Source organism: Acipenser ruthenus, chromosome 2 (assembly GCF_902713425.1).
Source record: "Acipenser ruthenus chromosome 2, fAciRut3.2 maternal haplotype, whole genome shotgun sequence".
In the NCBI taxonomy this organism is placed as follows: Eukaryota; Metazoa; Chordata; class Actinopteri; order Acipenseriformes; family Acipenseridae; genus Acipenser; species Acipenser ruthenus.
The window spans coordinates 76620220-76645866 of NC_081190.1; the positions used below are offsets into that span (position 1 = coordinate 76620220).

General features: G+C 40.6%; 1 pseudogene; it reads left to right on the forward strand.

Annotated features, from left to right (window-relative positions):
• The first annotated feature begins 4065 nt into the window (after positions 1 to 4065).
• LOC117970481 (coiled-coil domain-containing protein 106-like) lies at positions 4066 to 13810 on the forward strand (annotated as a pseudogene).
• Positions 13811 to 25647: the final 11837 nt, after the last annotated feature.

A 25647-nucleotide genomic window follows, 5' to 3' on the forward strand; every position in this document is an offset into this window, starting at 1 on the left:
ACACCCCTTGAGAGGAGGTCCGATGCCCAGTTTGTCACCCCGGGCACATGTACTGCCCACAGTGAGAGGAGGTTCTCATGAGCCCAGAGCAAAAGCTTGCGGGCCACGCGATGGAGACTGGGCAACCTGAGGCCGCCCAAGCACATATCTCCCTCTGACCTCCTGCAACACTTTGCGCCCCCCTGCCATTCCACACAACACCTCTGCTGTCCAACAGAGTGGACAGCATGGACCTGGAGTTCAAGCACACTCCTAGATAGGAGGCTGTCTGAGAAGGTGTGAGCTGGCTCTTCACATGATTCACCATAAGGCCCAACTGTTGAAGGTGGCCGGTGACAAGTTATGTGTGGGCACAAATTAGCCAGTCGTCCAGATAATTGAGCACTCTGATGCCTATGAGTCTCAATGGAGCCAGGATAGCTTCCATGCACTTCGAGATGTGGAAATAGGTTGCATGGCCTGATTGACTGCGACAGCTGTTGTATCGTCAACATTTTGAACCTCCTTTGGCTCAGAGGATCGGTCTGAGGCCACCATCCCGCTTGGACACTAGGAAGTACCTGGAGTAGAACCCTTCCTCCAACTGGAGGGGGTCTATCATGCAAATAGCCTGTTTTTGCATCAGAGCTGCTACCTCTTGAGACACCACCGCGGCATCCTGTGGGTACGTGACTGAACGGCAGTGAATAGCCGGTCTGAACGGTAGTAAGCACCCAGATATATGTAGTGCACTGACGCCAAAAAGGGACCTCAGCAAATAGGACTGGTAGTCTACCAGAATACTATTTTAATTGCCTAAATGGGTGAAAATGGGCCAGGCCCAGCTTCTCCGTATCATGCACCCTGAATAGGTTGTCCATCGACCGGGAAACAACAGGAGTTGTAGCCAGATGATCCCAGGATAAATGTATTTTTAAAAAAAAATCTGGGTGCAGGGGGGGGGGGGGGGGGGGCGGGGGTTCAGGGGGAGAGGTGGTAGGCTCATCATCAAAGATGGGACTGCCTTGTTTCTGTGGGCCAGGGCACATGTAAGACTTGCTGTCGGACTCCACATCATCAGATAGGAACGCCAGGTACTGTTGCCCACCTCATCAAAGGCGGCGATGCAGTATGTCCTCCTGTAGGCCAATCTTTTCCCGTAGCCCCCTGTGGCCCCAAAAGGACAGGCGGGGAAGGTGGTACGAGAACCGTTCTTTATCTGCCGTACTTGTCCTCAATAGGCAGACTGGCCTTGCATGTCTCGCAGGAATAAAACCCTGTACAGATGTACAGGTGCTGCCTCAATTTACTTATAGATAGCAACCGGTCAGTTCGGTACCAGTTCAGTGACTTTAACACCGGGTCGGTAGGGTATGGTACCAGGTTGGAACCGGGTCAGTCCGGTACCAGTGGTGGTGACTTTAGCACCGGGTCGGTACAAGAACAGTACTGGGAAGGAACGGCTCAAGCTGCTGGCTTCACACAGGGCACAGGGCCGGAGTGGGACGTAACAAACAACAGGCTCTAGAGTACAAAATACACGTAATTGTGTAAAAACACAATAAATGTATAGCAGAAAAAGTACTTATCTGAAACCAGGCTCTCCTGTCAGGTCAGTTCTTGAAAGAAAAACAGCGCTGAGATCAGTGAGCGCAGTACTTTTATGCCCTTGGGGGCGGGCCATGACTGCGTCACAGTTTGATATATCTTATTCAGGCTTTGGGTCTTTAAGTGGTAAATACCCATACAGTAGTGGTTACAATTCATACTTGAAAGGGAATTTCAAAAGAACTTTCCAACTGGATAATCCAGGCCCACGATCTTGTCTTCTGGCTTAATGCTGCTGCCTTCATACCTATGTGATGTTTATATTTCCAGATGAAATATTTTTTTCAAATTCAGTTCACAGCTGTATTCTATCATTCTCTACGTCAAGTTTGATTGTGGGCATCCCCTTCATAGGCTACTCACTTTTCCACATAACAGTTTTACTTCATGTTTACAAATCATAATACCAGAGATGCCTGGTAGTTAAATAGATACCTGGCTACTTGCCTATTTGTAACATCTCCCTTTAGATCTAAGGTAACCTGTTTATAATAAAGATAATGTGCATACCCAAGATAGTTGTAGTTTTGCTAACAATATAATTATACCTTTTTATTTACATCACATGCTTTTATATGATGGCAGACAGAAATTAATCAGTAATTCCAAAACATGATCTTTTTAAATGACTGTTAAAAATGTTGCTGCGCGGCTAAGAAAATGTAGAGATTTATGTAAGGAAAGGATATCCCTGAATTATTATTAAAACCCAATACTTGTGCATGAAAACTAAAGGAAACTGTACATATCCCTGCAATCGTAGACCAGCTATACTAAGCTATACTAATTTTGTTTTTGATTGATCTATGCAGTCAATCATGGACCTTTGTCATAAAGTGTATTTCTACATGCTGTGGATTTGAAAATATTTTCTTATAACTGACATTTGCTAAAGAGATGTTAAAAGTATATACAGTACTTCTCAAACTGTTCCACTGTAAATTAGTGATACATGTTGAAATGAATTGTTGTGACCGGTATAAAAATGTGCTTGGAATGAATGTATTTGTTATTCCCAGACATGTTTCTGAATATAATGATTCATAATTTGCATTTGCAGTGATTTTGTTATACTCTTTTAAACAGTGCACCAACACATTAAGTTTAGTCATTTCACTTAAAAGTCTAATACAATTTCATATGTTTAATGTGCATCTGTTATCTGTAACAAGGCCAAATTGCCTTATTGAGGAAACACTCGCGGTTCTTTGCAAAGATCAGACAAAAAATGTTTGATAATATTTACTAATGATTCTTGTACTAGCAAATTATGTTTCAGTATCTTCCTTCAAAATATTACAGAAAGCCTAAGAAATTTTGTATACGTTTTATTAAAGTGAATAATATAAAACATACTGTATACTAGTATTATCATGGAGCTAGGCTGGCACTAATGCAATGAATCTACAAGGTGTACATTTCTCTGGAGCAAGGAAGACTATTAAATGAGTACCGTCTATTTTATTTATTTATTTATTAGTAGGCGCCCTTATCCAAGGTGACTTACAATTGTTACAAGATTTCGCATTATTTTTACATACAGTTACATTATTTTTTTACACATTATTTTGACATACAACTACCCATTTATACAGCTGGGTTTTTACTGGAGCAATCTAGGTAAAGTATGTTGCTCAAGGGTACAGCAGCAGTGTCCCCCACCTGGGATTGAACCCAGGCCCCTCCGGTCAAGAGTCCAGAGCCCTAACCACTACTCCACACTGCTGCTCTATTTAACCATTATCTGTCAAGGTGCTAAACAATACAATGCAATTTACTTCATCCCCCCAATGTCACAGCCAACTCGGCTTCTGACATTCCTTCAAAGAAATTGAGGCTGGAAACCTACAGCAGTCTGCTCTCCAGAGTGACCCATCGAGTTATTATGAAATTCAATATCCATACTTCCTTTATTTTACAACAAAACCAGACCTAATTTTAAACATTTACCAAATATTTGATTATTTGCAAAACACACCATTTTATTTTATTTATTTATTTTTATCTGTAATCAACTTGTTTTAAATAGGCAAACAAACTAAGATAAATATTTTCATGTATAGTAATGCAACTTTAGATAAATAAATTCTTCAACAAAAATTCAAATTGTAAAATTACTGCAAAACACATCTGCGTAGCAGATGCAAGTACAGTTAAATGCTGTATTATACTGCCTCAGATGAACTAACTTACAGTAAAAGCACCACAAGGTTTCTCACGCTTCTGCAGTCACCCCTAACTGTATGATGCATCACCTGCTTTTCTATAGTGTTCAATTGACCAGCAAGCCAACAATATATTTTTAAATATAGCATTGGATGTTCTTATTTATCTCTCACTTAAGCCCCTTTCACACTGGCACGCTCTACCCGGTTCAAAACCTTCCCGGGTCACTACCCGGTGTCATGCGGGTCTGGTACGCGATTTTGATAAAGCAGGGTTGACCTGGGTGACAGATGCAAGTGCACAATACGCGTATCAATGCCCCGGAAGCAGCTTGTTACTGACGCTTCCATCCAAGCTTCTCTGGATTGAACCGTCGGCCCAAATGTTGATTACAGCAAATCTTTCTTCATCCCTGCTGCAATCTGGCTCGTGCTGTGTCTCAATCAACAAAAAATATGGTTAAACAGAATAAACAGAAACGTCCTTGTGGAAGTGAAACCTTCACGCAGTCGTGGCCGTTTGTTATTGCGTCGGCTCACGAACGGCCATCAAGCATTTCTGTCTCGCTCAACCCGGGTCAAAGCGTGTTGACCCACATCCTGAGGTGGGTCACTGAGACCCGGTTTAACCCAGGTACGACCCAGATACGTGGTTTCACACTACACAGGATTGTGACCCGGGTAGCCAGGGCCCGGGTCCGGACCCAGGTAGGAGTGCCAGTGTGAAAGGGGCTTTAATTGCTGACAATACAAATTACTTTTATAGTCCTGTTTTGTAACAGTCATTTATTTTTTCATATTTATTTACTATCAAAGCTCCCAAGAGTCATGAAGACAAATATGATGCTCCAGCAGGTGTGTTTGAAGAATTAAACAGCAATACGGATGGCAGGTAAATGGTTTTATTCTTTATTGTCAGTTTTTGGTTTATAAAGTGTCTTTTGTTTGTTTGTTTTAACAGTAACATATCTATTTGTTGTAATACTAGTGTATGGTTTATTTAATGTAATATCTTAGATAGAGCATTATTTTTTAAATACATAGTACAGCAGACACACTTAGAGCTACTTGGTATGAGTATGGGATATCAGTTCTTAACTATTGTATTCTTCCTTTTTAGAATCACTTTGTATATCATTTTCTGTTTCAGTGATTATATCCTGGTGGCATAAAACTCGGAAGAGGTCTGTAGAGCTGTCAAACATGTCTTCTCTCCAAGTTCTGCTGTTACAATAGAGCTACTGTATATTGACACCACAGGGGTGCTTTACATTTCTCGGTTATTACCAAAACAGAAAATGATATACAAAGTTAATCTAAACAAGAAGAATGCATCATTATATTTCATACCCATCATGACAAGATGGTCTTTTGATTACTGAACTCGTTACCTAATAGCCCTTGTTATTTATTGTACTTTTATTTATTTATTTATTTCGTTTTTTGTTCAAGTATAAGTACACAAACAAATATCTTTTTGCTTTAACTTCCAAATTCTTGGGATCAGTAAATCAAAATATAATCACATACAGGATTTTAAAGGGCTGGATGTAGCAGCTAAAAATAGTTTACAACCCAGCAGTTGCATAAAAAAAAACTATTCCAAATGAACATGGTTCTTCCTAGATTCTTCATAGCAACCACCTTCTAAATTAGATTTCTCTGTATTCTATGCTGTCAAAGGGATATCTGGTGTTAATAACTACAGGAGAATATATTGAAGAATTCCATGAATGATGGACCTGATATGTTTACCAGCGTCTGCTGGATTCTAGTTTACACATTTAGGTAACAGAGTTATGTAAGGCCCAATGATTCGTTTTTGGTGATCCCCAAATTAGAGCACAGATTTGCTGATTAGGCAAAGTGTGCCAATGACTGGTAGGTTGTTAAAGTGTTTTGCTGTTTTAGGGTATTTTCTGCTTTTATCATTTTATAGTGGATAAATCTATCAGTCAAGAAACTGTTTCTACTGTATATTTTTATGACTCCAAGAACAGTGATTCTGTAAGTCTATCTTAATATTATTGTTTGGTTAAAAAGGTGCTTTCTTGTGGTCTGCATCCACCCCCACCCCCCTCCCCCGATATGAAATAAAAAGAAAAGGAGACTCTAATGTGCAGTTTGACCCAATTTATACTGTCTTTATCTAATTAATGTATAACAACTGATATATATATATTTTTTCTGTAATATTAAGTGCAACAAAAATAAAGATACAGTAATTCAATCAATGGATATACCAAAAAAATACATAGGTATGTTTAATTTATTAACTGTGTATTATTGTTGTACAGTTGTTTTTGATTTGTAGATAATTTCAAAAAAATTAAAATCACCTTCATTTTTCAAGATTTGCAGCAGATAATATAATATACAGTAGCTAAATGTTTATTATGAAACAAACATGAGTTTAAATTATTAGTAATTACACGCATTTTTGTATAAAAGCTGAACATTAATATGAGCAAAGAACAACTAAGTTACACGTTTTTGATGAAAAAATAACTGTAGCCAACTTTTTCACTAAAGTAAATCAGGCTTATGTGATTGTAAAATGCCACTTTTTTTACATATGGGTTAGGCACCTATGGACATAAGATGTAAAAGTCAAACATACATTTCATCTTTATATGGCCTGTATTTTGTTTGTGATGTATCCTTGCTTATATCAAATATGTATGGTTGACCATGTTTTTATGACTTGGACCTTTTTGTACGAGTTGCGTCGTTTCCTTTAATTCCTACTGTTTTTGTACAGTTCTGGTCAGATAATGTACTGTTTGCAATTTTGGTTTCAGTACCTATGCAAAACAAAATCCAGCATTAGGACCCCAATGAGCCTTTACCCTGTAAGCAATCAATAACATTCAAGCTAACTTGGCACATTCAGGGAGCCTTCTGGAAACGTAATGTGCTATAAAGCATGTGGGCATTTCAAAGCACACTGCTGCAGTAGCATTTCTTATGATGCATTATTAAGGTTTTTTTCCTGCCCTAAATTTAAAACAAGCAGAGCATACAGACTAATAGTTATCCACCAATAAATATAATTTGTACATTCTTGGTATATGTCAGAATCACTGCTGAAAAAAACAAACAAAAAAACTGTGCAAACTACTACTTGTATCTTACAACGAATCAGTAGATTGTACTGCTCTGAATGCTTTTGACAGCATGGCACAATTAAGGGATTCTGAACATCAGCATTTCTGCCTGGAACAAATCGTTAACACTTCCCATGACATTTTAAACTACTATCATTGTATTATGATGGCTTTCAGTAATCCAGAGGTCTAGCCTGCTGAGTATTTTGGATGACATATAGATGGCACACAATTTAAATATTTATTGTCGTCTGGTGCTGTTAGCAGTAGATAAAACTTAAGAAAGAAACTGATTTTCTGGATGGAGATTCATGTGTGATAGGGAGGATAAAGGTGCAAAACAGGCCCATGTTCATTGAGCTGCTTAAATATACAGTCATATATACATGTAAAATCGGTAACTAGATTACCGGTAAATGTGTAGATTTACCAGCTCACCGGTCAATGTATAAAATAACTAAGGAGATGGCAGTTAACGCTACAGCATTTGAGGTGAATTCGTAAATAAAGTAACGTCAGGGAGCTTAATGGCAAAAAAAAAAAAAAAAAGATTTCTGTAAGATCTGTTACGTGCAAATTAACTAATGTATTAATTATTTTTCTTAAACTCCAGCCTTAGGATTATTTTTTTGTATTATTTGATTAATCTTTCCAAACTTCACTGCATCCCTTCTTGCATTATTATTATTATTATTATTATTATTATTACTATTATTATTATTATTATTATTATTATTATTATTATTATTATTATTATTATTATTATTATTATTATTATTATGTATTTAGCAGAGACCATGTATTAATGTTTTGTTCTATATACAGACATGATTAGAGACAGATTTCTGGTTGAACATTCCTGATTTTATTATAAATCAAAATTTACTATAGTGCAAACATTAGGTATGGTAATAATCTCTTCAGCAAAACTCATGCCTCTACTAAAGTGTGATTTAATATTATTCAGTTGAACTCATTTAGAAATAAGCATAACCTAAGTGCACGCATGTTTTGCATTTTAGTGAGAATCATACAGTATGCTATGTCATTTTGTATTGTGAATTGTTGTTGCCAGACAGTGATCGTGGATGTAAGTAAAAGCGATTGTTTACTACCATCTAAGTTATTTTACAGATTGACCGCTGAGCTTGTAAATCTAGACATACAGTATACTGGTTATTTTATATATTGACTGATGAGCTGGTAAATCTACAAATTTACCAATTAATCCATAGATTTATCAAATGAACCGTAACACACACACACCCACACCCACACCCACACCCACACCCACACCCACACACACACACACACACACACAGGTTATGATCAAGGTCATGTGTTATTAGGATTTTCGTATAGTGTAATGTCCTTGTTTACGCTTTTTGCTATCTGATTACTATAAAATTGTATTAAAGGGGCAGCAATTTCTACATCTCATTAAGGAGTTTAGTTTTATGGTAAGTGAACAAACTAAAAATATAGTATTGATCTTATTGACAATTTTTTTTTTTGGAGGCCGTATTAGATGACAATTGTTATGATAAAGAATAACTAAATATATAGTTTCTGCGATTATGTCTGCTTCATATTTTACATTTTACATTAAAACCATGCTCCGACTGACAGAAATATTAAGTATATTTCAATATTAAAGTCACTGTCTGCACTCCCATGTGTATCAAACCTGGTAAATTTCCAACTTTTTTGTTAAATGCTAAATGTGTTTATAAATGTTGTCATGCTTTGTGTCATTTTATTGAGTACATATGAGTGAATTAAATTTACAAAAATCACAAAATTACCACAAAGTACCACACATTACCACAAAGTACCCCTATAATTACCACAAGTACCATAAATTACCACAAAGTACTGCAAATTACCACAAAGTACCACACAGTTACCACAAAGTACCCCTATAATTACCACAAATTACCACAAATTACCAAGCAAGGCATGGAGAGAAAGTACAAAGACAGAAAATACCGGGTATCACACATGAATACAATTGCTGAGATAAATATATTTTATATTCAGCCATTTGTTTTATTTTATTTTTTTTATATTATAATAATATACTTTTCTCACATATTATCTGCTATGCAAAATAATAATAATATAGTTACCCAACGCCTTTATCCAGCAGCAGCTATTGATCACTCTCTACTGTCTGTAACACAGTCGATTAGAAATGTGCGGTACTTTTGGATATTTTGGTAACTTTGGGGTACTTTGTGGTAACTATGAGTTAGTTTGTGGTAATTTTGTGGTAATTTGCAGTACTTTGTGGTAACTTTGTGTCAATTTATGGTACTTTATGGTAATTTGCGGTACTTAGTGGTAATTATAGGGGTACTTAGTGGTACTTTGTGGTAATTAGCAGTAGTTTGTGGTAATTTTCGGTACTTTGTGGTAATTAGTAGGACCAACTCAAAGGGTTTCGTTGTACCTAGAATTTATTTTAGGCTTCTGTTCTACAAATGCTTCATCAGTAATGTCAGGCATATGTTGTACCAATTGTTTTTTTTTTTTTTCTTGGTCTTCATTTTGTTGTTACTCGTACAATTTACATAATTCCAGATTAAATAATTTACAGTGGAAATGTAATTCACATTTCAAAGAAAGTGAAATGCCAAGTTTTGTATTTGTGTCTGTTCATATTTTTATTGATTGATTTATTTTTCCTCAGGTAAACAATTACATTCTCCTACGGCGTTACTATCAACTGCCAAAGAAAAGAAAGAAATAGATGTTTTAAAGGAAAAAAAACTACACTGGCAAGAAAAGAAAATAGCAGATCTAGAGTCAGAAAGGGATTGTGTAAGTCATTATTTATCTATTTTTTTTCAGGAGAAAAAAAGGAAAATTAAATATAGTTAGAGGACGTTGAGTACAGAGTACAGTTATTTTTGGGGGGTTATTTTAATTTCAGTAATGTTCAAAATGATTGAACTGTTAGTAAACTCAGACTATTGCATTTAGGTTTCAGTATAAATAATCCATTGGATACTCCCTGATTTGATCACACCTTATTTTAAGGGTCAATTACAAGGCATGTATTAAATATGAATTATGGGCTGATGGGATTGCCATTATTTAATATTGCAAACTATTAGGTATTTGTGTTTTAAAGTTTGTGCTCTGGGACCACTAAAAAGATGGGTGTGTCTTTTTTTTGTTTGGTTGTTTATTGTAAACAAATATAAATAATATAATAAATATTTAGTATTTTTAAGTGTTCATTTCCTTATTTCAGCAAAACCTTAAAAGAAACTACCATCTGACTCCAGTGATTCTAGTGATTTGGATGAGACATCATCATTTACCTCATCATCCACTGCTTCTTCATCAACCTCTTCATCCTCATCTGCTTCTACCAGCTGAAAACGGAAAAAGAAGTCCAAAAAAGCTAAATCAAAGAAACACCAGAAGATTCACCAGCGAGGTTATAACACTGTAGTAGCTTTGTGTGTACTTGTGTGTTTATGTACATAATGTTATAGCATGTTTGTGTACTCTTAAGATTATTTTGACAATTAAATATTGTCCAGCAAGAGTGGCCAATGTCCTTAACCTAAAACTTCAATCTTAACCCTAATGTACTTGAAAACATTCGTGATTACCTTTGACATATGTTAACATTAACCAGATAATGAATTTTAAGAGTAGCTAAAATATGGTCTTTATCTGCTCAATATGTACAGAAACATAGAAACACAAATTGCAATTGATTTGGAATTGAACTATTTACAGTTTTGACTGTTCAAAGTAAATTAGATTTAGTACATGTCATGATTAGGCTACATAGTTCAAAATGTTTTTTTTTTTTGTTTTTTTTTCCAGTATGTGATTAATAAGGGAAAGTTAACATTTTTAACAGGACAGCATTGTAACAGGACAGTCATTTTTAAGTTTAGCCTATAATTTGAGATACAGAAGTGTTCTAATGTTCTCTTCAGTTCAGAGCCCCAATGAAGTCATTCGCAGATACAAGAAGATCTTGTATACATACAAGAAAGCAAAACCCATGACAAAAGCCTTCTGTTGGCACAAGCTGGATAGAAACACTGAGGCGACAACAGCCAGAGCTGGCCATTGCAGCTCCAGAGAAGTACAAAGAATTGGCTGGTTTACATTCTGGAAAAGAAAAGCTGTTAGATTTTTCGAAGCGTTGTCTTGAAGCAATGGATGTAGAAACAAAAGAGAGGGTACATAAAATGAAAGCTGACAGAAAATTGTTCCCATTAGGGAAAGAAGACAGGATTTTCATGTAGTTTAAAATTAGGGATCAACATATACCATTTATTTGTGACCATCCTTTGATAATGCTGTAATAGTAGACAACACAAACCTGTTGAGGAGCCAGCAGTAATGCTCTTTGCTGAAGAAAGTGATTTGGGTTGAGCCTCTTTCAAGCCACTGAAAACAAATTAGTCATAAATAATAGTACAGTACACTCTTGTTAAACTGGAGATGTGTAGGGATATCGTGCCTGGTTAGGTTTATTTAAAACAATGTTGAAAAACATACAGCTTCTGTTTGGTGTCCAACGTTGTTTTCAGTACTTTCGGCCTTTCATATCCTTGTACATAATGTTACATTAGATTATCATGTACTTGATTAAGGCTCTGACTAAAACCAGTTCCTTCTGTAAACAGTGTTCTGTAGGCTCATAATTACAACTCCATATTGTTTATTTCTGACTATGAGGTGCAATGTCATAAAAATTGACCAAAAAAGTCTGGAAACACTTATCTGTTAATCCCCAATTAAAATTCAACATGCTAAATCCACAAACCTGCTGAATGGACATCCAGACATAAGTGAAGGGACATACAGTGGCTCTCAAATGTATTCACCCCCCTTGGACTTTTCCACATTTTATTGTGTTACAACATGGAATCAAAATGGATATAATTAGGAGTTTTTGCCACTGATCAACACAAAAAAGTCCATAATGTCAAAGTGAAAAATAAAATCTACAAATTTTTCTAAATTAATTACAAATACAAAACAGAAAATAATTGATTGCATAAGTATTCACCCCTTTGAGTCAATATTTGGTAGAGGCACCTTTGGCAGAAATTACAGCCATGAGTCTATTTGGATAAGTCTCTACCAGCTTTGCACATCTGGACACTGCCATTTTTGCCCATTCTTCTTTGCAAAATTGCTCAAGCTCCGTCAAGTTGGATGGGGACCTTTGGTGAACAGCAATTTTCAGCTATTTCCACATATTCTCAATTGGATTGAGGTCCGGGCTTTGACTGGGCCACTCCAGGACATTGACCTTTTTGTTTTTAAGCCACAGTGTGGCTTTGGCTGTATGTTTGGGGTCATTGTCCTGCTGGAAGATGAATCTTCTCCCAAGGCCCAGGTCTCTTGCAGACTTTAGCAGGTTTTCCTCCAGGATTTCTCTGTACTTTGCTGCATCCATTTTGCCCTCTATCTTCACGAGCTTTCCAGGCCCTGACGCAGAGAAGCATCCCCATAGCATGATGCTGCAACCACCATGCTTCACGGTAGGGATGTTGTTCTCAGGATGATGTGCAGTGTTAGGCTTGCACCAAACATAGCGCTTAGCGTTGAGGCCAAAAAGCTCTATTTTGGTCTCATCAGACCATAGAATCTTCTTCCACTTGGTCTCAGAGTCTCCCACATGCCTTCTGGCAAACTCTAGCCGAGATTTGATGTGAGTTTTTTTCAACAATGGCTTTTTTTTTGCCACTCTCCCATAAAGGACAGTTTTGTGAAGCACCCGGGCTATTGTTGCCGTATGCACAGTGTCTCCCAGCTCAGCCATGGAAGACTGTAACTCCTTTAGAGTTGCCATAGGCCTCTTGGTGGCCTCCCTGACTAGTGCCCTTCTCGCCCGGATACTCAGTTTTTGAGGACAGCCTGTTCTAGACAGATTCACAGTTGTGCCATATTCTCTCAATTTCTTAATAATGGACTTTACTGTGCACCGGGGGATATTCAATGCCTTGGAAATGTTCTTATATCCTACCCCTGATTGGTGCTTTTGAAGAACCTTATTCTGGATTTGCTTTGAACGTTCCTTCATCTTCATGATGTAGTTTTTGTTAGGAAATGTACTAACCAACTGTGGGACCTCCCAGAGATAGGTGTATTTAACCTGAAATCATGTGAAACACCTTAATTGCACACAGGTGGACTCCATTCAACTAATTATGTGACTTCTAAAGACTATTGGTTGCACCAGAGCTTATTTAGGTGTGTCATAGCAAAGGGGGTGAATACTTATGCAATCAATTATTTTCTGTTTTATATTTGTAATTAATTTAGAACAATTTGTAGATTTTATTTTTCACTTTGACATTATGGACTTTTTTGTGTTGATCAGTGGCAAAAACTCCTAATTAAATCCATTTTGATTCCATGTTGTAACACAATAAAATGTGGAAAAGTCCAAGGGGGTGAATACTTTTGAGAGCCACTGTACTGGCTTGGTAAACATTCTTTTTTACGTGAGGTGTTTTACTGGTTAACGTTTGAGAAATGCTGTTAAAATATGTAAAGAAAGAGAAAACACTGTTTACATTGATTAAGTTATGCTCCACAGTGTACTTTCCAGCATGCAACATTGAGTAAGTCTTTATTTTTGTGTGAATTTTAGAAAACATAAATACACTGGAATATTTAGTTGTGTAGTTACAGTGTTTATCAGTAGATGCAGGAAGTAAAAAGCTTGTTAACAACTTGTACTAAAAAAGGTTGAATATACTGTATTACTCCTGTGGTAGCATATAGAAAATGCTTTGTCATTATTACTTTGGTTTATTTTTTAGATGGTTAAAAAAAAAATAACACTACAATGTAAGTGTAATACTCTTTACTTTTTCTCAGTAATATATTGCTTTAAAGTGCTGACTGTATAGCCATATTGTGGCAAGTTTGTATTTGGATTAAGCTGTATTAAATTACATTTCAGAATTTTGTAGCATGTTTGTTCATGTGTACTTTTATTATGTCTTATTTGCACCCACATTGTTTTGAAAATGTGAAAATATGACATCCTAGTTTGGAGCTGCACAATTTATTGACAGCCTACTACCGGTACTCTAGGAATAGTTATAACATATTTGTAATGCTGTAAATATGGTAAACTTTACACTTCAGTTTGGGGGCTGCAAAAATCCTTGTAAATACTCTATAGATAGTAATAACATATTGATAATATGATTTTACACTATAGTTTGGGGGTTGCAAAGGTCCTTACAAGAAGTGTTCTCCTAAATCACATACCTGCATACAGTGCAGTTTTGTTTTCTCTACACGATTTGGGCACAGCTATACCATTGCACGTGTCGGCTGGCACTGGGGTCGATACCTTCTGCATACCTGCTTTTACTTCTGTACAAATAATTCTGTACCATCACAGCGTAACCAATTGCACTTTTCTGTACAAAGTTATTCTTTGTCTAGCTACAATAGGTTATACAGTAGGCTTTGTACAGTATAGTTACTCCAAGTTATTATTACCTGTGCATTTCTTGCAATTGTTGTCTGCGAGATCCACGTTGTGAAACACGTGAACGGCGTTTCAATGTACAGAAACGCGTTGATCGCTGATATGTGCCACCTGGTGTAAATGCTAAATCCATACTTTGTTATATTCACAGTTTCATTAGTGTAGCCTAAGGGCTGCAGGCTGATCTAATCAATGATGGATAAAAAAAAAAGAATAGGCTACTGCTATACTGTATAAGCGAAATGCTTTTTATATATACTGTACAGCCATGATTGTTTATACCTTTTTATTTATTTATTTATTTATTTTTGCAATCCTGCCTTTCAAATGACGTTATTGGGTATTTAATACATATATTTCGTAAAAGTCAAGAACTGACAAAGCACGTCTTAATATGCCAATGATTTCCATAGCATGCATCTTAATAAGCGGCATTCACATTAGTAAATACCAACTTATTTATAGTTTTAAGACGCATGTTACGGGATTGTGTTAACACGCGTCTTATGGCTACTTTTAAGAACCTTTAGTAAATGAAGCTCTGAAGCTCTTGCAAGTATTGCATAACACTTATTTTGAAAAATAAGCAAAGTAAAGTAAACTTAAACTTTGCAAAGTAACCTTAAACTGTTATCTATTCCATTCAGCGATCGCTGTTGTAAACATATCAGGAATCCTTGCTGCAATGTGTTTCCTAAATGTAGCATTTACACTATTTGATGAGCTGCTCTTCTCAAGAAGCTTGGGGCAATGAAAAAACAAAATACATCTATTTTGCTTCCACTTCAACAGTCTAGAATATCAAACCAAAGTAAAAACCTTTTATAAAACATTTTAATGATCCAACAAATATTTCTGCCTGCAAGTGAAGCCATAACTGAACAATAGCACCCAGACATCAATATACAATTTCCCTTTTTATTATGTGAGCCAGGTCCATAACAACACAAAAGCTATGTGAAATGGATGAGCGTGTATTTGTCAAAGATGGTACCGCTACTTCTGACCAATTACAAAAAGTAAAACTATTTAAAAAACAAAACAAAAACTTTACTTAGAAAATGAGATATTGTGCTATTGGATTATGTTCTGAGCATTTTGGCTTGTGTCACCACTCATGTTTTTCCTCACTCAAATGCATGAAGATGTGTTACAAGCTCGAAATATATCACCAGGGTAAATGAATAAAATATGCAATGTGTGGTGGCTTCTTAATAAACAAATGTACCACTTCAGAGTTTGTAGTAGGTTGCTTATACATTACGATGCATCATCCAGTTACTGTGCTTTGCATATTAGTTCAACTTCTTATTTCGTATAGAATAATTCCAGGAAAACAGACTTTTCAAACTTCAGAAAGTTTTATTTATTTACATCCATGGCAGTCAAACAGGTGGATAATCCTTACGAACAGTCTTCAGTTTAACTACAACTTATATCTTCTTAAAGTCTTATGCAGTTACAACTCTCCTATTTCTTTGTCTATATTTCTTACTCTAGGTATGAATTTAAAGCATATCTGTATGGTCAAAAAACTGTACTTCCTCTATTATTATTTATTTCTTAGCAGACGCCCTTATCCAGGGTGACTTACAATTGTCACAAGATATCACATTATTTTTACAAACAGTTACATTATTTTTTGCACATTATTTTTACATACAATTACCCATGTATACAGTTGGGTTTTTACTGGAGCAATCTATGTAAAGTACCTTGCTCAAGGGTACAGCAGCAGTGTCCCCAACCTGGGAGTGAACCCACGACCCTCCGGTCAAGAGTCCAGAGCCCTAACCACTACTCCACACTGCTGCTCTAGCTACAAACTAACTGCGTCATCTATCCTTCTGTCCTTTTTTTAACGTTTTCCAACTCGAATTTAACAATACTGCCTGAACAAAAAATACATTCTGTAGACATTACTAAAATAACAGTGGAGGATTAGCCCTCATTGTATATGAGACTTTTTCTTTTGTGCACCTTGGAATATCGTTCTATCTTTTCTTAATCTCCTCCACCATTCTTTTAATAATGCCTACAATCTACGAAGTAAAGGCTCTTGTTAGAACCTTGCTTTGTCACTGTGGGGAGATCTTTTTAGGTGCTTGTAACAGGGGAGATCTGTGCTGACTCTTCTGGCGTGTTCATAGTGCTGCAGGGAGAGGGCAGCAGCTCGTCAATATCTGCCTGTCAGTCATGGCAGTGACACGGAGAGGGGAAAGAGTGGGTGTGCGGACTTTCCTTCTCTCTGAGTGGCTGGGAGGCGGGTCTTGGGGGAATTGCTGACCCTATAAGTTTCATTCTGCTGTTCCCTCAGGTCTGCCCACGGAGACGTAAACCGGCGTGCGGAAGCGCTGGAGAAAAATCAGCCCGGACGAAAAATCCCGGCGAGACAAACAAATAAGAAACCAAAAGAAAGAAAGATTTAGCAGTAGCGGGGGAAAAGAAAACTCTTGGGCAGCCCCGACAAAGTGGAGAGCAGGCTGAGGGAGCCGCTAGAGTAGGACGGAGACCCGGGCCGTACGAATAGCGACGGTTGGGGAGAAGCTGCCGAGTGCAGCACTTTTTATTTTGTAGTTTTGTTTACTGTGTTTTGTTTTCTCTGTTTCTTTTGCCTTTTGATTAGTGTTCTTTTTGTTCTAACTTCTGTACCCTGTACCGCTCCGGTATAGTTGTGGCTCTGTCGCTACCATAGTTGGTACGGCAGGCCACAGACAACAGCGCCCTCTACGGGCTGAACCCAAAATAAGTTTCTAATAAAACTGGGCACCTGTGCGGTGTTTTCAGCCTCATTTCTGTCTCCTGTGTCAGTGAATTACCCACGACCCTTCCACACGTGGTGTCAGAAGTGGGGTTCACTGGCACTGCCCCCTTCAAGCAGTGCACACCAGCATGGATGCTTCCCAGTTTGCGGAGATGATGAATCTCCTGCGCCAGACCCTGACGGCAGCAGTGCAAGGGGCGGCTAGACCGGCGGGACCTGACCCCCGGTTGATGAGACCAACCAAGATGACGGCAGAGGATCGACCCGAAGCCTACCTGGAGGTGTTCGAGGCGCTGGCGACCTCTGCCGGGTGGGATCAGGCCCAATGGGCCAGTTACCTCTTGCCCCAGTTAACGGGGGAGGCGCAAGCGGCAGCGAGGACGCTGTCTCCCGACCGGATGATGGACTACCCCACGCTAAAAGCTACCATCCTGAATCGCGTGGGGGCCACACCGGAGGGCTATCGGAGGAGGTTTCGGGAGGAGCGCTTCCCGCCCGAGGAGCACCCTAGAACCATAGCACATCGTTTAAATGAGTATGCCATGGGGTGGTTGCGGCCAGATACGACCACGAAAGCGAGGCTGGTGGAGGTGATTGTGGTGGAGCGCTTTCTGGAGTGTCTAGCTCCGGAACCACGGCTGTGGGTACAGCGGCAGGCACCCGCCACCATGGATCAGGCGGTCGCACTGGCAGAGCAGTACCGGGCAGCCGAACCAACGCCAGCCAGGCTGCCGGGGAGAAGCACTGCGGCATCATTGGCCCCACCGGCCCCGGATAGGGCGAAGGGACTGGGGGAAGGGGTGTACAAGGTTTTGGGCGGGGGGGGGGCTGTGCGAGCTCCCGGCCCGGGGACCGGGGCAGCGTGGGGTTCCCCGCGGGCTGCTGCGGGGTCGGACCGGGGTCTCGCACGGTTTCCTTACCGTCGAGCCCCTTTGATGGCTCCGGTGTTTCCACCTCTTGCCGAGGCTCCAGGGCGAGAAACTAGCCCACTGCGGTGTTGGACGTGCCGGGAGGTGGGACACCTCGCGCGGGATTGCCCCGTGATGGAGTGTGACCTCAGCCAACCAGGTAAGCCTGTTCAATTACCTCAGTCACTTCAGCAGACGGGTTTTGTTATTCCTGTGACAGTGGATGGTACAAAAACCCAGGCGCTCCTGGATTCAGGGTGTGGTCAGTCCCTAATACAGGATAGCCTAATCTCACTGGGGCATAAACGGTTATTGGGACAGGTGCATATCAAATGTATTCATGGGGATGTACGCTCCTACCCTAAGATTAGTGTGAATATAACGATTGGCCAGCAGGGGACGCAGGTGCATGTAGGGTTATGTCCTCGATTGCCAGTACCAGTAGTTCTGGGGCGGGACTGTGGGCAGTTTAAGGATTGGTTAGCTGCTCTGACAGCCCCGCCCACCCTATTGGCCAAGAAGGAGGAAGTAATTGGAGAGATCTTCCCCTTCTGTGACCCGAATTGGTTTTGCCAGAGATTTAGACCCCGAAAAACTAAACGGGAACGTCGGGCCGCTAAGAATGAGGGCTGGCGATGGAAGGAGTCCGAGAGGTTTCAGGTGGGGGCGGTTGGTGAAGAGTCGGGGGGGGAGGCTGCGGAGCCGGCACAAGCGTCCGGCTCGGCTGCCTCCGCTCCGGAACGACCCGACCCCGAGCTGGAAGCCATGGGAGCTGATTTTTTAGCTCGTTCCCGTGACTTCCGACTCGAGCAAGGGCGTGACGACGTGCTGGGCAGGCTCTTTGACCAGGCAGCGGTGGTTAATGGTCGGGTGGTCGAGCCCAGACGCGCCGCCACGTACCCTCACTTTGAGATTAATCGAGACCTGCTGTATCGTGTTGACAAATTACCCCAGACGGGGGAGGTGCGTCATCAGTTGCTCATCCCTCAGCCCTTTAAGGAGGATTTGCTGCAGCTTGCTCACACTATTCCCCTGTCTGGTCACTTAGGAAGGGACAAAACCAAAGCGAGGCTTGTGACACGGTTCTATTGGCTGGGGCTGGATGGTGACGTCAGACGGTTTTGTGAACGGTGTGGGGAGTGTCAGAAAGCTAGCCCTAGAGCCGTCCCACGAGCACCACTGGTGCCGTTGCCCCTAGTGGAAGCTCCGTTTGAGCGTATTGGGATGGACATAATCGGGCCATTGGAAAGGAGTGCGGCGGGATACACACACCTATTAGTCATTTTGGATTACGCGACGCGTTATCCAGAGGCTATACCCCTCCGATCTATGTCCGCTAAGTCTGTTGCCGACGAGCTCGTGAAGGTTTTCTCCAGGGTGGGGATCCCCAAGGAGATACTGACCGACCAAGGCACCAACTTTATGTCCCGGCTAATCCGCGGAACATGTAAACTTTTGGGGATTAAGACCATTAGGACATCGGTGTTTCATCCTCAGACCGATGGTCTTGTGGAGCGCTTTAATAAGACCCTTAAGAACATGTTGCGCAGATTTATTAGTAGTGATGTGCGTTACTGGGACCAGCTGATTCCTCCCCTTCTCTTTGCGATCAGAGAGGTACCCCAGGCTTCCACGGGGTTTTCTCCATTCGAGCTGCTGTATGGGCGAAGACCCCGGGGTGTGCTCGATCTGGTCAGAGAGATGTGGGAGGAACAGCAGGATAATTCGACGAATGCAGTCCGGTATGTGTTGGACCTGCGCAAACGTCTGGAGTCTGTTGGAAAATGGGCGCAGGATAATTTGCAGCAGGCACAACACAGACAGGAGACCCAATACAATAGAGGAGCCCGGTTGCGCACATTTCAGCCGGGGGATAAAGTGCTTCTATTATTACCCAGTTCTGAGTCAAAACTCCTGGCTAAGTGGCAAGGACCCTTCGAGGTTACACGCCGGGTTGGGGCGGTGGATTATGAGATCTGCCAGCCGGAGCGACGGAGAGAGAAACACATTTATCATGTTAACCTCCTGAAGCCCTGGCTGCAACCGGAGGCATTGATAGTGGCGCAGGCAGATGACGTCACCGACCTGGGACCTGATCTTTCTGTGTTGGCGAAAACAGGGTCGGTACAGATTGCAGAGAATCTGACACCAACACAGAAATGTCAGGCTCGGGCGCTGGTGACGAAATTTCCTGATGTGTTTTCTCCCGTCCCGGGGCGGACTCGAGTAGCCCATCATCACATTGAAGTTGAGCCGGGGACGCTAGTTCGCCAGAGGCCATACCGTGTACCTGAACGTAAAAGACAGGTAATAAAAACGGAAATTGATGAAATGCTGAGACTGGGGGTAATAGAAGAGTCCCAAAGTGACTGGAATAGTCCAATTGTTTTAGTGGATAAGCCGGACGGGTCAACTCGATTTTGCATTGACTTCAGGCGAGTTAATGAAAAATCGAAGTTTGACGCTTATCCCATGCCCCGGGTAGATGAATTGCTGGAGCGTCTTGGCACGGCTCATTTTATGACGACACTGGATTTAACGAAGGGGTACTGGCAGATACCCCTGACCCCGAAATCCAGAGAGAGGACGGCGTTTTCGACTCCCTTCGGATTATACCAATTTAGGACCATGCCCTTTGGGTTGCACGGAGCACCAGCCACTTTCCAGCGGATGATGGATCGCATTTTGCGGCCCCATCAGCAGTACGCCGCTGCTTACATAGATGACGTGGTTATCCACAGTGAGGATTGGCCCGAGTCATCTGTGTAAGGTAGCGGCGGTATTGCAATCCTTGCGGGAGGCTGGGCTCACTGCTAACCCAAAGAAATGTGCCATTGGGAAGAGTGAGTCGGAGTATTTGGGGTATCGAGTAGGGGGTGGCCAGATCAGACCGCTGATTGCTAAGGTGAAAGCCTTGGCTGACTGGCCGGTCCCTACGACCAAAACCCAGGTGCGCTCTTTCTTGGGACTAGCGGGCTATTACAGGAAGTTCATTCCGGACTTCGCTACGCTCGCTGCTCCCTTGACAGACCTCACCCGGAAGGCTGCCCCAAATACGGTTCAGTGGACGGAGCCGTGCCAGAGGGCCTTTCTCGCTTTGAAGCGGAGATTGTGTAGTAAGCCAGTGCTATGCAGTCCGGATTTCGGTAAGAGGTTCACCCTGCAGACGGATGCGTCAGAGACAGGTCTCGGGGCAGTGTTGTCTCAGGAGGTGCGGGGAAGCGAGCACCCGGTCCTGTACATCAGCAGGAAGCTCCTTCCCCGCGAGAAGAACTATAGTACCATCGAGAAGGAGTGTCTCGCAGTAAAATGGGCAGTCGAGTCACTCCGGTACTACCTCCTGGGGCGACACTTCACCCTGGTTACAGATCATGCCCCCTTGGCATGGCTTCACCGGATGAAGGATAACAACGCCAGAATCACGCGATGGTACTTGGCCCTGCAGCCCTATGCCTTCAGGGTTGTCCACCGAGCAGGGAAACTGCATCAAAATGCAGATTTTTTCTCTCGGGAAGGCATGGGGTTGTAGGATTTTCGAATGGACCGGTGGTGCCATTCTAAGGGGGAGGATATGTAACAGGGGAGATCTGTGCTGACTCTTCTGGCGTGTTCATAGTGCTGCAGGGAGAGGGCAGCAGCTCGTCAATATCTGCCTGTCAGTCATGGCAGTGACACGGAGAGGGGAAAGAGTGGGTGTGCGGACTTTCCTTCTCTCTGAGTGGCTTGGAGGCGGGTCTTGGGGGAATTGCTGACCCTATAAGTTTCATTCTGCTGTTCCCTCAGGTCTGCCCACGGAGACGTAAACCGGCGTGCGGAAGCGCTGGAGAAAAATCAGCCCGGACGAAAAATCCCGGCGAGACAAACAAATAAGAAACCAAAAGAAAGAAAGATTTAGCAGTAGCGGGGGAAAAGAAAACTCTTGGGCAGCCCCGACAAAGTGGAGAGCAGGCTGAGGGAGCCGCTAGAGTAGGACGGAGACCCGGGCCGTACGAATAGCGACGGTTGGGGAGAAGCTGCCGAGTGCAGCACTTTTTATTTTGTAGTTTTGTTTACTGTGTTTTGTTTTCTCTGTTTCTTTTGCCTTTTGATTAGTGTTCTTTTTGTTCTAACTTCTGTACCCTGTACCGCTCCGGTATAGTTGTGGCTCTGTCGCTACCATAGTTGGTATGGCAGGCCACAGACAACAGCGCCCTCTACGGGCTGAACCCAAAATAAGTTTCTAATAAAACTGGGCACCTGTGCGGTGTTTTCAGCCTCATTTCTGTCTCCTGTGTCAGTGAATTACCCACGACCCTTCCACAGTGCTTCTAAGAACCTTTTTTTTACATGGATTCTATATTCTCTACTTGCAGACTTTCTGTTTTGTCATGTAAGCTATGAAACATATATTGAAAATTGGAGTTTGAAAAACAATATGGTACCAGTATTATAAACCGTAATTTACAAACTGACTTGATTAGAAGGGTTAAAAAATTAGCTCTTTGCAAAATGTTATTAAATGTTTCTTTGTCCTTGAAAACGATGTCTCCTTCTTGCTGCAGACAAGTCTCCCACGTCACTTTGCCTTTTATATAGCCTACTGTCTGACTGCGGCAAATTAACGCCTGCTTTTCAGAGTTCTTAAAATAATCAAGCAAATATGAGGCCCGCAATTACCGGCAGCTTTAATAAATTAGACTGAATATTTAACAGACATCATTTGCAAAATCCCCTCCCAATTTTAGCGGTTTCGTTCAGAAATGCTCCAGAATTACATATGCATATACAGAATTACATATGCATCAAGGGCTAAAGCGCACAGAGACACTGCTCCTGCAAATCACTTAATTGCATGTTTATGCCATTGCGTGTGTTTTATAAATCCCATCCAAGAATTCAGAACCCTCAGCGCCCGTTTTATGGTCATAAAACATGCTCAATCCTTTTATAAATCTGGGCCTAAATGTTCTGAGCATCTTCTCACAACAGATACACTGAGAGGTTAAGTATAAGAGTCGTATGCAACCACAATTTGAGAGCATTTAGTTGACCCATTTTGTATTTTAAACTAAAGGCTTGGGGCTTCTGGGGGCTGCAAGGGATCAGGAAGCTTGATAGTGTTACTTTGTGCATAGCTATAGCATGGCCTGTTATTCACCTCAGTGTGAAACTTGACTTGAAGTACACAATGAGATGCTTGACAGCCCGATTGCTTATCAGACTAACCTCAAGTGTCGTCTGTTATTTTAGCTTCTGGATAAAAGATCTGACACACAGACCAGCTGTCTATGTGGTGTCAGTGCTTTTAAAACACAGCATAAATAAATAATTGTTTAACAAAACAAGATAAATCAGTTTAAGATAACATTTTCATGTGTAAAATTGTAGGACAATCTGTAAAAATCATTCCAGTTCATATGCTCAATATAATTCGAGGGTGTATGCAGAAAATGTCGCTGACAACAAATTTTCTTCTGGGTTCCTCGCAACCATCTGTTTCCATTTTCTTGACATTTAGCTTAATGTTAGAGGTCTCCTTAGAGAGAGCTGTATACAAACATGCATTACTTTAATTAGTTCCTTTGAGATTTTAAACATTAGAGCTTGAACCATTTAGGCTTTTCAATAAAGAAGCAGGTGTTGGCTTAGGAGCACAAGTTTCTGGTATTATATATACGTATTATTCAGGGTTGGTCGATTTAAATCATGATTTAAATCGACTTGATTTTTTATATAATTTCTCAAGGAAAATACATGAAAAGTATGTTTTAAAAAAACTTTTATTAACACAAACATCTTAAACTCTTACTGTCTATAAACTAAAACTCTTAGGGCTGTATTCTGATCACAGCACAAAAGCGGTGCTTGCCCCAGATTCTGTGGCGCATAAATGGAGCGAAGATGTAAAAATCAAAGAAAATCAAGGAAAGAAAAGTAAAAGAAAAGCTGTCTAACAAGGATGAGCAATACTTAAAGATAATATCCTTAAGGAATAGAAAGAAGTCAAGCGTTGAATTGACAACAAAACTGGCAGAAGGCACAGGTGTCGTTGTCCATCCATCAACAGTCCAAAGCACCTTTGACCATTGTTCCATAGTCCAATTTCTGTGCTCTTGTGCATATTTTAGCCTTTTAGTTTTGTTCTCCTTTCTTCACAGAGGTATCCTTTAAGTCCTGATTTCAGGAGTGGCCTTCGTACTGTTGATTTGATGGACAACGACACCTGTGCCTTCTGCCAGTTCTGTTGTCAATTCAACGATTGTCTTCTTTCTATACCTTAAAGATATTATTAATTTTATCTTCATGTTACCAGTAACCCTTTCGGCGTGTGTTTCCAAATGCTGACTGAGTGTACATATTCTCTCCCTATGTAACAGCGACTTAGTTATTCTCTTTATAGTGGAGATGCTAGGACTGTATGTTTTTCTGACTTTCATTTTTAGGTATACCTTAAATTTGGCATGGTACTAACCAGAAGATGAGCTGGTGTAACGTTTAAGTAATTGATCATAGCACTTAGAGGAAAGATTAGCAACCTTGTTAGTTCCATGGAGAAATTTACCAATGTACGAAGAAGCTATGTTCAAGAAACATCCAGGTGTCAGCATTTATTAGTTGAAGTGGATGCATATCTTCAAAACCGCTTGCTTTTGAGGGAATCACGTTTGAATGATTTCAGCCTGTTTTTTGGAATGCTAACAACCTGAGTGCTCTGTGGCTGCTCAATTTGTAAAAGGCTTTTGAGCCTTTTCACTTCATTAAAGGAAAAGTTGGACTGAACTCTTTACCATCAGATTTAGAACTGTGCAGAATAACTGGTGTTAATGCACTGTGGTGTGGTAACAGTGAAAATATGTCAGTCTAAGATTGTCAAGAACATTGTCTCCATTTGGAAGATTGTCTCCATTTGGAAGTGTAAGACTGCAATAGCAGAAGACTGATCACTAGATGTCAGCAGGATCAGAAATCAGAATGGTAGCAAAACACATGAGTTTAATGACGTAATTGGATAATTTGAAATTGACTGTTATTCAATTAAGTACTAACCATAAAATAGGTCATTTTTGGGTGTCTGAGGAGGAGCAGGAGCAGGAGCAGGAGCATACTGCACCTTGTAAAATGTGAACACTTACTAAAATGTCTTCAGAGGGGAACACATTTTCTTTAGCTAGCTTAGTTTAGGATTTAGGACAACTATGTAGACTGAGTACAGCAATAAAGCAAAACTTATTATTAAACTAGCTGCCCTTAAAGCAGACTTCACATTTATTTGAAGCTGACATTTGTTTTTGTTCATTCAAAGCCTAACTGGATTATTTATTTAATAGCCACAAATACATTCGCTTTTCGGACATTCTCTTATCAACAATAAGCTGCAACCCCACTGTCTGCCCCATCAGCATCACAGCACCACTCCTTAAACAGTCCTTTTGTTGCTCCTAAACCCCAGCTCAATAAAATACATCAGAGTTTGCTGTCGTATTTTAGTGCTCTGCATGTTTTTGCTTGTTATTGCATTATTTCCTGAGGTTCAAAACTTTCTATAATACATTAGATACATTCAAGCAGCTAGACTAATATTATAATTACATGAACACATGAATCCCATTACTGGCCACCCAGAATATTCCAACCTGCTTCA